This window comes from Pantherophis guttatus, chromosome 5 (genome assembly GCF_059756535.1).
Source record: "Pantherophis guttatus breed Tessera chromosome 5, ASM5975653v1, whole genome shotgun sequence".
NCBI lineage: Eukaryota > Metazoa > Chordata > Lepidosauria > Squamata > Colubridae > Pantherophis > Pantherophis guttatus.
Genome location: NC_142067.1, coordinates 36,555,578 through 36,567,578, shown reverse-complemented (window position 1 = coordinate 36,567,578; position 12,001 = coordinate 36,555,578). Strand labels below are relative to the sequence as shown.

At 40.4% G+C, this 12,001-nt stretch overlaps 1 pseudogene; it reads right to left on the bottom strand.

Moving 5' to 3' along the window:
- Positions 1-11,356, bottom strand: part of LOC117664051 (uncharacterized) — a 31,409-nt pseudogene extending 20,053 nt beyond the window's left edge.
- Positions 11,357-12,001: the final 645 nt, after the last annotated feature.

The window sequence follows — 12,001 nt, the reverse complement described above, 5'->3', positions numbered from 1 at the left end:
TGCATGTTGCTTGAGTTCCTCTTAGCTAGACACTACTAACCAGAACAAGGTACAGGTTCCTTTCTTTAAGAAAGCATGCCTTATTTTAGTGTCACTAAATAAGGACCTTGAAAAAGAAAGGCATACCTTTCCATACCTAACTGATTACTTGTTTCACTGAAGTCAATAGTATAACTCTAACATGTTTGTTTTAGTTTTGTTTTATAAAAAATATTTCTTTAGAAGCAAGTATACTTAACAGATTTAATTAGTAGCATAGGACTTGTTTATATTATGTTTAGTAACATAGGAAATATCTTAAGCAGTATTTAGTGACAGAAATTTTCATACTGTCATCATCTGTGTCTTGGACAAAAATTTCAGTTTCAGAAAGAAATGAAATTGTATACAGAACATGTGCTGACTATTGATATAGAAGAAAAAACCATAAATTGGATTTTACATCTGAAGTTAGATATACCAGCACAGTTTAATGAACTTCACTTTAAGTTTGAATTCTTTGGAATGTGAGCAATGAATGCCAGATAGTATAAATTAGGAAGTCATGAAATTCATGCTTTCCCTTGGCCAATATGAACAATTGGTGTTCTACCAGGGGAAAAAATAATATTTTAATAAAGAATTATATATATATTGTTTACTTTTTGAAACGCCAAAAATAAATAAAAGCGCTATGTTGTCTAATGAAAACATTGCAAATGAGGTATCTTTTAAAAATAAATATTAGGTACCTAGTGTAAAGGAAAACATATTGAGTTCCATGTGTGAACATGAATCAGATTAGATGTTAAACACTATGTTTTGACATTAAGTTGGCAATGAATTGAGGGCCTGCTCCTAGTTGTTGGATGCTCCTATCATGGCCTAACCTATTCAACCATTAGTGATCATGTTTTCTCCTATCTTTACTTTCCATATATTGTATCATCTCAGCAAATCCAGGGAGCAAAGTACTGCATTGTGATTTACTCACACTATATTAATCTGAGGACTTTTTAGATTGAGGCACTAGTAGATAACTTTTTAGATTGGGACTAGTAGATGAGGAGGCAAGAAAGCAAAATGGCATATTGAAGATAGTCTAGTAAGGGTCTAGGAGTGATGGAATAATGATGGACATATATAATCCCCATCCCATCCAAATTCTTAATTTGATGTCAACTATAAATGAGCTACACTGTTCACTCTAATGATGAGTTTAATTTTATGTGTATGCAGCCAATCCCAACTCATCAATATATGTGCTAATTGGATGAGACTGCAACACATTTGTTATACCCACACATTCCTTTCAAGGACTAGTAGCTATATCACATTGACTCCATAAGGCAGTATATTAAACGTGCTGTCATTGCTCCACCTGCCCACTGCCACCAATAGCTATCCTTACTTACATAGTAAATCTCTACCTTTTTCTTGTCATTGCTAATGCCTATATTGTTTCTGTTATTGTCCTGCTAAGATTTGTTGTTATTCTACTCACCACACTGTAGTAATTTATTATACAGAATCATTACACCACTACTTATTTATATTGAATACAATAGCATTGCTTAGGAATTGGAGTGAAAAAGTATGAAGATAATGTATCTGGAAAGGTAGGATCGGTTGATCTTTGTTTGATATTAGCAGTAGAAAGCCTCGAGGAAGTTCACAATCAATGGGAAATAAAAGAGAAATAAGACAGAGTGAGAAGTAGCTGGCTGCTTAGAGTAAGAAGTAATTGATTGGTTGCCTGAGCTACCAAGAGAAAATAATGGTAAGTTATGAAGAAAAAACTACTAGATAATTTTACATTTAATTTTGAAATATCAAATGGTTCTCTCCATTTATGAAGCTACTGAAAATTTAGATGAACTAATATAAAAATAAAATAATCAAGATGATGACTAGCTGCATCAACCAAAGGTATGTCAGAACAAAACCCTGTAAAATTAGATAAGTCAGCTCCTTTGAATACTGTAAGGCAGGGGGTCAAACTCAATTACATTGAGGGCCGCATCAGAGCTGTGGTTGACCTCGGGGGGCCTGGCCAGGCGTGGCCGACTGGGTGGCGTGGCCAACTTGATGCCACTCCCCAAACTGCTGGCATGTTTCCTCTTTGCATTGGGTAGATCGGGCCGCAGCCACACTGGCCTGATGTTTCCTCTTCGCATAGGACAGATCAGGCTGAAGTGATGCAGAATGGCCCCTTACATTTTCCAGGACAGCCCAGAGGGCTGAATCTAACCACATTGCGGCCAACCACATTGATTCCCCTGCTGTAAGGCCAAATAAACAGTTCTAAGCTGATGGATAATTCCAAAGGTTCTCAAACTACTTCATTTTTCAAACTACTACAGATGATTCCTTCAAAATACAACATCAAGGCTGATGCAACAACGATAACAAAATGTCATTGTTTCTGTTATACAATCTGATATTCTAACAGGAAGAAAGAAAAGATAGTTTCATTATGAAACAAGCTAGATCATTATGTAAAAATAGGTGATTTTAAACAAAATTCAGCTGCCTCTATAATGCTATTTTGCACAATCACCTCTAATTGTTGAAGAAACAAACTTTTAAAAGCTGCATCTCATGACATTTTTACCACAAACTGAATGTTCCCTATGAGCTTTGGTACCAACATTTTTTTTTGAAGATTGTCAATGAAGACTACAAGACAGGGATCCCCAAGCTAAAGGAGATTTTGCTACTGAGTTGGTGTCTGAAGAACATTTTCAGTGCATGAAGGATGCCTTTGCTTAGCCTAGTAAAGGTGCCTATACATACAAGCATATTGGAAACTAGGCCTACGAATGAAATAAGGAACCAGCTGAAAAGAAAGTATACCGTAATGAGAAGGTTTTTTTCCTCTATTATCTTACTCCTTTTATATAACCACTTGCTAAATGCCTCAGTGCCTAAATGACTTATAGAAGTCTAATTGGCTGCTTCAAATGTTGTAGTCTTTTCCATATGCTGCATTTCCTGGAAAGCTAAAGCACAAAGGAGTCCATAAAACCATTGTTGTTAATTATTTAAAAAGCTGAGTGTTTTTAAATCATACTAATGCACAAGCCTTTTCCAAACACGCCTGTCTGTTTCCATATAAATTTGTAAATAGGAAAGCAATTAAATCTTTTCCAAGTTTTAAATAGCTCTTAACTTTAAGTGGTCTGAAATAAATGATCAAAAGTGAAATAATATGATAGCTTTCAATCAGGAGTATTTAGTTGAATGTATTTGCTTGCTTATATTAACATTTTGAGTACAGGATCTTAACCGATTCAGGACAAAAAAATGATAAACCAAATCTAAGTAAATAATGCATCTTAGTTAATAGTATTCACAGTATTATTTGGAGAAGGAGGGAGTTAAAAAGAAAGGAGGTAGTATCCAGAGTGAACTATTTGGGAAAAATGCTGGGAGATTTTAGCAACTTTTAGGTAGACTAAAGCAAGTCTTGAGAGATATTATGGATATATAATTATTAAAAGGATACTTTTATACTGGCATCTCAAATTATATATACATTATTTAGGTATAAGGGATACATTTTAATTTAATACCTTCCTACAAATAATTTTCACCTAACTGGAAAAGAAAAAAAAACAGACAAAAAACCAAACAGATAATTGAAAAACTAAAAAAGATCAATGATTAATTAGATCATTGCAAAAAAACCTTCAAGACACAAATGGACAGAGTCTGATTATCTTACTTTAGACACATTATATGGAGATCCAGTTCTCTAGACAAGGTTCTAATGCCAGGAAGGGTGGAAATAAAAAAGAAAGATGACCAACAGCAGATGGATTGACACAATTATATTTGGAAGACCTGAAGGATCACATAAGGGACAGATCATCAAGGAGAGAATCTATTAATGTAGTTGCTAAGAGTTGAAACTGACTTGATGAATCAATTAAACTGGAGAAGGCATAATCAGTAGAATCACATCATTACAGAATTTTTCCAAGGATAGAGTGAGATTCTCATTTATTTATTTATTTATTTTTGAATTTGTATACCGCCCTTCTCCCTGAGGACTCAGGGCGGTGAACAGCCAAATAAAAACATCAAATACAAATATTAAAATACAGTTAAAAAATATATATAAATTTGGCCCCATTAATTAAAACAATAAACCAAACGATTAAAAAAAAACATGTAAAAAGAATTAGGCCAGCCCGGCTTGTTGGAAAAGGAAGGTTTTAAGGGCACGGCGGAAGGCACTGAGGTCATGGATTCTCCTTATCTCAGGGGGCAACTGATTCCAGAGGGTGGGAGCCCCCACAGAGAAGGCCCTCCCCCTGGGGGTCACCAGCCTGCATTGTTTGGCTGATGGCACCCCGAGGAGGCCCTCTCTGTGGGAGCGCACGGGTCGATGGGAGGTCGTCGGTGGCAGCAGGCGGTCTCGGAGATAGCTAGGCCCTATGCCATGGAGCGCTTTAAAGGTGATAACCAACACCTTGAAGCGCACCCGGAAGACCACTGGGAGCCAGTGCAGCTCGCGCAGGAGCGGTGTTACATGGGAGCGCCATGCTGCTCCCGTCACTACCCGCGCTGCTGCGTTCTGGACCAGTTGGAGCCTCCGGGTGCTCTTCAAGGGGAGCCCCATGTAGAGAGCGTTACAGTAATCAAGGCGAGAGGTCACGAGGGCATGAGTGACTGTGCACAGGGAATCCCGATCAAGAAAGGGCCGCAACTGGTGGATCAGGCGAACCTGATAAAAGGTCCCCCTGGTTACAGCCGTCAGATGTTCCTCCAAGGACAGCTGTGTATCCAGGAGGACTCCCAGATTGCGAGCCCTCTCTGTGGGGGCCAAAGACTCGCTCCCAATAGTCAGTGATGGAGTCAACTGACTATATCGGGATGCCGGGAACCACAGCCACTCAGTCTTGGAAGGGTTGAGCCTGAGCCTGTTCCTCCCCATCCAGATCCGTACAGCCTCCAGGCACTGGGACATCACTTCAAGGGCATCATTGGGGTGGCCTGGGGTGGAGATGTACAGCTGTGTATCATCAGCGTACTGAGGGTATCTCACCCCAAAGCCACGGATGATCTCGCCCAGCGGCTTCACATAAATGTTGAACAGGAGGGGCGAGAGGACCGACCCCTGAGGCACTCCACATATAAGAGGCCTCGAGGTCGACCTCTGCCCCCCTGTCAACACGAACTGCGACCGGTCGGAGAGAAAGGAGGAGAACCACCGTAACACGGTGCCCCCCATCCCCAACTCTTCCAACCGGTGCAGCATGATACCATGGTCGATGGTATCAAAAGCCGCTGAGAGGTCTAACAGGACCAGAACAGAGGAGCAACCCCTGTCCCGAGCCCTCCAGAGATCATCAACCAACGCGACCAATGCCGTTTCTGTGCTGTGCCCAGGCCTGAAACCAGACTGGAACGGATCCAGATAGGATGTTTCCTCCAGGAATTGCGGAAACTGTCGCGCGACCACACTCTCAACAACCTTTGCCAGAAAGCGAAGGTTGGAGACAGGACGATAGTTGGCCAATATTGCCGGATCCAGGGACGGCTTCTTGAGGAGAGGCCTCACCACCGCCTCTTTCAAGGCCGCGGGGAAGTAACCCTCACTCAATGAAGCGTTGATAACACCCTGGAGCCAGCCTCGTGTAACCTCCCGAGAGGCCAGTACCAACCAGGAGGGACACGGGTCCAGTAAACATGTGGCCGCACTAAGTCATGCATAGAAGATACATACATAGAACTTTCCATGTCACTTAGGAAGGCTTCAAAGTAACGTTTCTGTCTCTTTCTAAGTTGTCTTCAAATTGTAAAGCCACACAAATTAAGGTGCCTTTCCTCTACTCACAAAGACAGTTTCTCTGGGTATGCAGTAAGAGGCATATTTCCAGGAGTGAGCTGCTGGGGGTTCGCAGGGGTTCGGGAGAACTTCTAGCTAAGATTCTGTGCAATTTGGAGAAATCCCAAATCCCATTCCTGGCTGGTCCCGCCCCACCCTTCCAGGAGTCCCCACATGGCCCATTTTGGATGCAGGTAAGTGCAGGGTGCACGCAGAGGCTGAGGGAGGGCGAAAAAGAGGCCTACCCGAAATTCAGGAAGTGGAGCCCAGGGAGGCCGTTTTCACTCTCCCGGAGGCTCGAGGAAGCCTCGGAGCCTGAGGAGGGCAAAAACAACACACACACACCCCACCAAAGGTACATGAGATCAACTAGGCCACATCCACCATGGCCACGCCCACCCAGCAACTGGCAGAGAACCCCTTGCTAAAATTTTTGAAGGCCACCTCTGCATATTTCTCTATGTAGAAAAATTCAGGAAGCAATTATGACACTTTCTGAAAGCCTCAATTGGTGTAATCTAGCTTCCTATGCTACTTCTATGAATAGAAATTTGTTTTTTTGTCAGCTGAAGAAGTTCATGTGGTTAATACTATAACCAGAGTGTAAACATTAACACTCCTGCCAGAAGAGCATGTTTGCCTTCACAATATCCTTTTGGCACTTTCCATTTGGTTTTAACACAAGCATTATTCTTTAGTAGGATATGGGGCTCACTTCTGAACTAATTTCGTGAAGTATAAGAGATGCAATGGCTCCTTAGTGAAGAGAAGTGAAGCATATGAGTTCTGAACTGTTGTGAAAAATTCTGAAGCACAACACTGAATAAAGCCATCTCTTTATTCAACTACCCTGGTGTCCCAACTTTAATAAAAAGGGAAACACTGAACAATGGAAAACATATTTTTATAGAAGGCTGCAAGCGGAGAAATCCTAGGGATCTGTTTGCCTGGAAACTTAGGGGGAAGTTAGGCAGATTCTTATCATTGTGCTGGGGTAATTTCTATTGTTCGGCAAACTCCCTTTCAGGAGAGACAATAGAACTGAGAATGCCCACTGCTAAAGAGATGGGATGTTCAAGAGTCTTTTTAGGATTAAGCAAAGACAGGAGGTGGATCTGATCCTGGTCACATACAAAGACTGCAAGGAAGGCTGTGCATGTTCCATGTTGTTTGTTACATATATTTTTCTACCACAAAACTAAACTTGAATGAAATATATGCATTCAAAGATCATTACAGATTTGATATATGAAGGTAGGGAGAGATTTTTGGTACAGATTTGGTATATGTAGCTAGAGGTAAGTTTCTTTTCACCCATCACTATGTCAGAACTGAGATCTTGCATTGAAACTAAATGTAGGGTGAATCTCAACGGCAACAAAAACATATCTTTTAAAATAGTACATAGTACACAGCTATGAGAATTACTATCATTAGATATTGTGATGACCATGAATAAAGTCAGTTTTGAATGGAATCAGGACAAAACCATTAACAATTGAACTAACTCTAGTCTACAACGAACCACTTCCGGAATCACATTGTGATAGTTATTAAAAGGACATCCAGAATTTTGAGTCTGCCATCCTTAGATTTGGTGGGCAATTTTGATCCCCACCCCCATCCCAGCTTGGTAAGTAGTATTCCACATCAGCATTTAAGCCTTTGCTGGATGCAAGAATTTCCCTATAGATACATATAATCGCCTCTTCTGCTTCAGAAGTAGAAGTACAATCTATGCATGCAAATCTATTTTCTGTGTCAATTACTGTAGCTGAAATGAATCTCGTGCTGCTCTGTATCACACTTTTTTAATGAACCCATAATTGAAAATATAAACTAAGAATTGATTGTGGGCAAACTTTCATCTCAGGTTTGCAGCTACACAAATGAGGTGGAGGACAGGCAAAGTAATCTCTTAACAATAAACTCATCAGAAGCAAAGTACTCATTTGTAGATTAGCCTAGGAGAAAATTAGACATCAGCCTGAGCTATAGTCTTTTAATGGAAATATAATCAGCAATATATCTTTATGAAATCTGCATTGCCATCATATTATACCCATTTAAAGATGTGAATCAGGCAAGAGGCAATAGTCCAAATGCATTAATATACCCCAAGTGGACTTAATAGGCTGTTAAATGCACACTAGCATTATATTTGTTTTAGTTTTCAAAAAGTCATTTATATCAATTTGATCAGCTCAATAATCAGTCATGACTTTATAACTAACTACCCAGTGTGTAGCCGCACTGTCATAATTAGGAAAAGTCAAGATTTTCATTAATACAATGGGAGATGCCAATGAAAGGGGGAAAACTTATGTTACTAATTTATGTGATAACAAGGAGAGATCCAATTGCTAAACCATGATATGAGTTGGTTCAGCTTTTCCATTAAAATTAAATAAAAATAATTTATAGGGGGTTTAGATCATTCAATGGCTTAAAATGTGTTGGTTACACCTGCTGATGATCTTTGGTGGAACTAGGATGTGGATGGGTCATCCATCCTAGTTCTCCTTGATATCTCAATGGCTTTCAATACTTTCAACCACCATATCTATCTGAACTAGTTGTGAAATTAGGAGTGAAATTAGGAGTGGGAAGCATTGTGCTTCAATGATTCATATTTTTCATTCTCACTGTTGCTACAGGGGTGGGGGGGAGACATCATATATGGGACGCCTCAATATACATATAAATTCAATATATAAAAGCACAGGGTAATCCACCAATCTGGGCTACAATATCATCAATATGCTTATGATACCCAGCTTTATATCTCCAGCCCAGTGCTAATAAGTCTGTTTTTGCCTATTTGGACCCCCTGCAGCAGGGATGTCACAATCTACATCTCGTGTGTTAGTTATACCCTTTTCTTAATTGGGTGTCCGTTCAGACAGCCATTCACGCCCTGGTCACCTCACACTTACGTGATTGCAATATCTTCTATCTGGAGCTGCCCTTGAAGACCACCCAGAAACTACAGCTGGTTGAAAATGCAGCAGTAACAGGTACGTGTGCACATGAGTCATAACTGCTGTGCAAGTTATATTGGTTTCCAGTTGGCTTCTGAGTGCAATTCAAGGTGTTAGTTATCATTTATAAAGCTTTGTATGGCATAGGATCGGGGTGAAATGCTACCAGTTCGGACCGGTTCGCCCGAACCAGTAGTAATAAATGCTACTGGTTCGGGCGAACTAGTATTGCTGACGATCAGCTGTGCCATGCTTTCTAGCGAATCTAAATTGCACGGCACAGCCATTTGCCCACCCCCACCCCCCCGCTGTTCTACTTAACTTTGAAGACTCAGAAAATGCTTCTAAATCCTCCTTTTTCAGAGCTGTGCGGTAGCACCTGCGATGTGCATGCATGAAGCGCACACTTGGCACGCACTGCGCATGCACGCACGAAGCAAACCAGTAGCTGACTTAAGAGCATTTCACCCCTGGCCTGGATATCTGAGAGACTGCTTGTCTCAAGTCTAGGTTCCAGCAGAGTGGTGCACACAAGGTCCCCTATAATTACTCCTGATACCTTGTGGGACCTAGGAAGCATGATTTCTTTCTTGTGGTCTCCATCTTTTAAAACAGTATATCCCAAGACATAAAGATAGAGCTTCTATCCTGGGGTGCTGGAAAGCCTTAAAAACATGCTCTGGTCCCAGAAGGCCAATAAATTCAAATAAACGGAATTTAAAATAAATAGCTGATTAAATTTAAAAATTACATTGAATGGGATTTACAGAAACTGGGCTTTATGTTGAAACCTTGATTGGAAAAGGGAATTCTCAGGAGAATTCTTTCTTCTCGGGAATATTGATTTTGAAACAATTAAAAGGAAATTACCCCTTTTTTGTACTAGAAAGTACTTAATCTGGACTGGGATCATGAACTGAATGATAAGGGATCTTTGATGTTCCTCCCTATTGATTTAGGTCATATACTTCATTTCAATATCAAAATGAAAAAAACTAGTACAAAGGATAATTTCACAACAAAAGGAAATTGCAGGCATAACGGTCTCATCAGAACCTGAGTAGCTGAGAGCAAGTACTCTTCCCATGGCCATTCCTTGCCCTCAATATGAAGAAAATAAACTTGCTAATTATTCTTTTAAATATCATTTCTCTTGCTTGGTCGTAACTCTCAGTAAGCACCATTATTTCTGATTAACTCAGGGTAGCAATTTTAAAATGAAAATTAGCAAAAGTACTTCTTGGGAACCTATCACACTTAGTAGTAGCAAAGTGCTTCTTTATTAATAAGTAATATTATATATAATACCAGTGTTACTCTGTAGTTTACAGTGAATCCCTTGAGACAGAAAAGCAGTCAAGGAATTACTTAAATAAATATTTCATCTGAAACCTCCTCCTTCTTTTAAGTGCACAACTATGAAACCACTGAACCAAAAATATGAGCTTTTGAAGAGTAATTCATGTTTTGGCCAGAAATACATGTGCAAGCACTAGAGTACAGCCGATATATTAAATTACTAAACAACCCATTAAGAGAGAAAAATCCAAAATAATTTTGGAACCAGAAGAATCCAAAATTAATATGAAACTAGCCAATTAATATAACCATGCATGTCATCCAATGGAGCCAGTGGGATGTACAATAAGTGTACTATAGTGTTGTATAACATTGGCAAGAGTTTTTTATTTGTTTTGATTGTGCACCTGATATTGCTTAACTAAGGCTATGAGAGGAATATCCCAGCAATAATTTCTCACATGATTCAATAACCTCTTAGTGACTGCACAGGTGTTTAGATAAAGTAGAAAAATTGCTTTCAGCAGGAAAGCCTCTTTTTTTCCAAACATTTTAAACATAATAATTATTTATGGTATATAGGTGGTATGTGGATTGGTGACATGCCTCATTTTGATCAGGGTAGAGCCAAACTTTCCAAACAGCCCAAGTGGAGATAGAGAGACACATTTTTAAAACTGCCCACAAAAGTGCACAGTCTGTATTTCAGCATATCAGTAAGAGGCAAGAGAAAATTGGAGGAATATCAGATGCTTATACGTATGGAGTATCAAAATCCCTTAGTCCAATGCAGTTAATTTTCAAGTTACGACCATTCATTCAGCAACCATTCAAAGTTATGATGGCACTGCAGGAAGGAACTATGACCAGTCCTCAAATTCTGGCCATTGCAGGGCTGGCAACCAAGTCACATTTATGACTTGTTGCATCAACTGAAGGTCACGTGATCATAATTTGCAACCTTTCCTGCTGGTTTCTCACAATCAAAGTCAACAGAGAAGCCAGCAGAGAAGGTTGGAAATCACTCAGTAAATCTGCCCCACCTCCAGCCTTTCTCTCATGCACCATGCCCTCTTTCTCCACTTTTCTCACATCATGACTTTCTCCTTCCCCCTTGCTTGCTAGCACACACACAACATTCTCCTTCCCTGGGCCTTCCTGTGCTCTCACAAAATTACCTACCAGCATTCTCCTTATGGCTTCCCTATACTCACATGTACCTGGCACCCTCCTTCTTGGGCCTTCCTGTGCTTGCACTCATCTTGCATCTTCATGCACACTCTTCCCCGCCCCCCACAGCACTCTGTGCTCCTTACCTGGAACTCCCACTGATTCCAATTTAACAATCCAAATCAGCGATGGTGAACCTTTTCAGCACCGAGTGTCAAAAAGGTCACAGGGAAACATTATGCACATGCATGTATGCTCGTTGGGGCCGCACTCCAGAAAAGCTGAACTTCCAGGTTCTAGTACACATGCGCACCTGACAATCAGCTGGCCGGCATGCATGTGCAGACCAGTTTTCAGCACTGCCACACGCACAAATGGATCGCGCTCTGGAAAAGTTGAACTTCCAGGTTCTAATGTTCATACACACCCAACAATCAGCTGGCCAGCGCAGAAACCCAGAAGACAAACAGGCAAGGCTGCAGGTGCCGGGTGACATGGCTTCGTGTGCCACTATGGGTACGCTTGCCATAGGTTCGCCATCATGGATCTATATGTTTTAGGATTATGATAGCAACTGGAGTTCACAGGACTGCATTTTACATTTTATGACTGTATCACTTAGCTATTCCAATCCCAATTGATGTCATAATGTAAGAACTATCTGTATTGCTTAGGTCTGCAGCAACTTGCCAACCATGTCATGTCAGGGTTACAATTCTCATAATCTCAAATAACA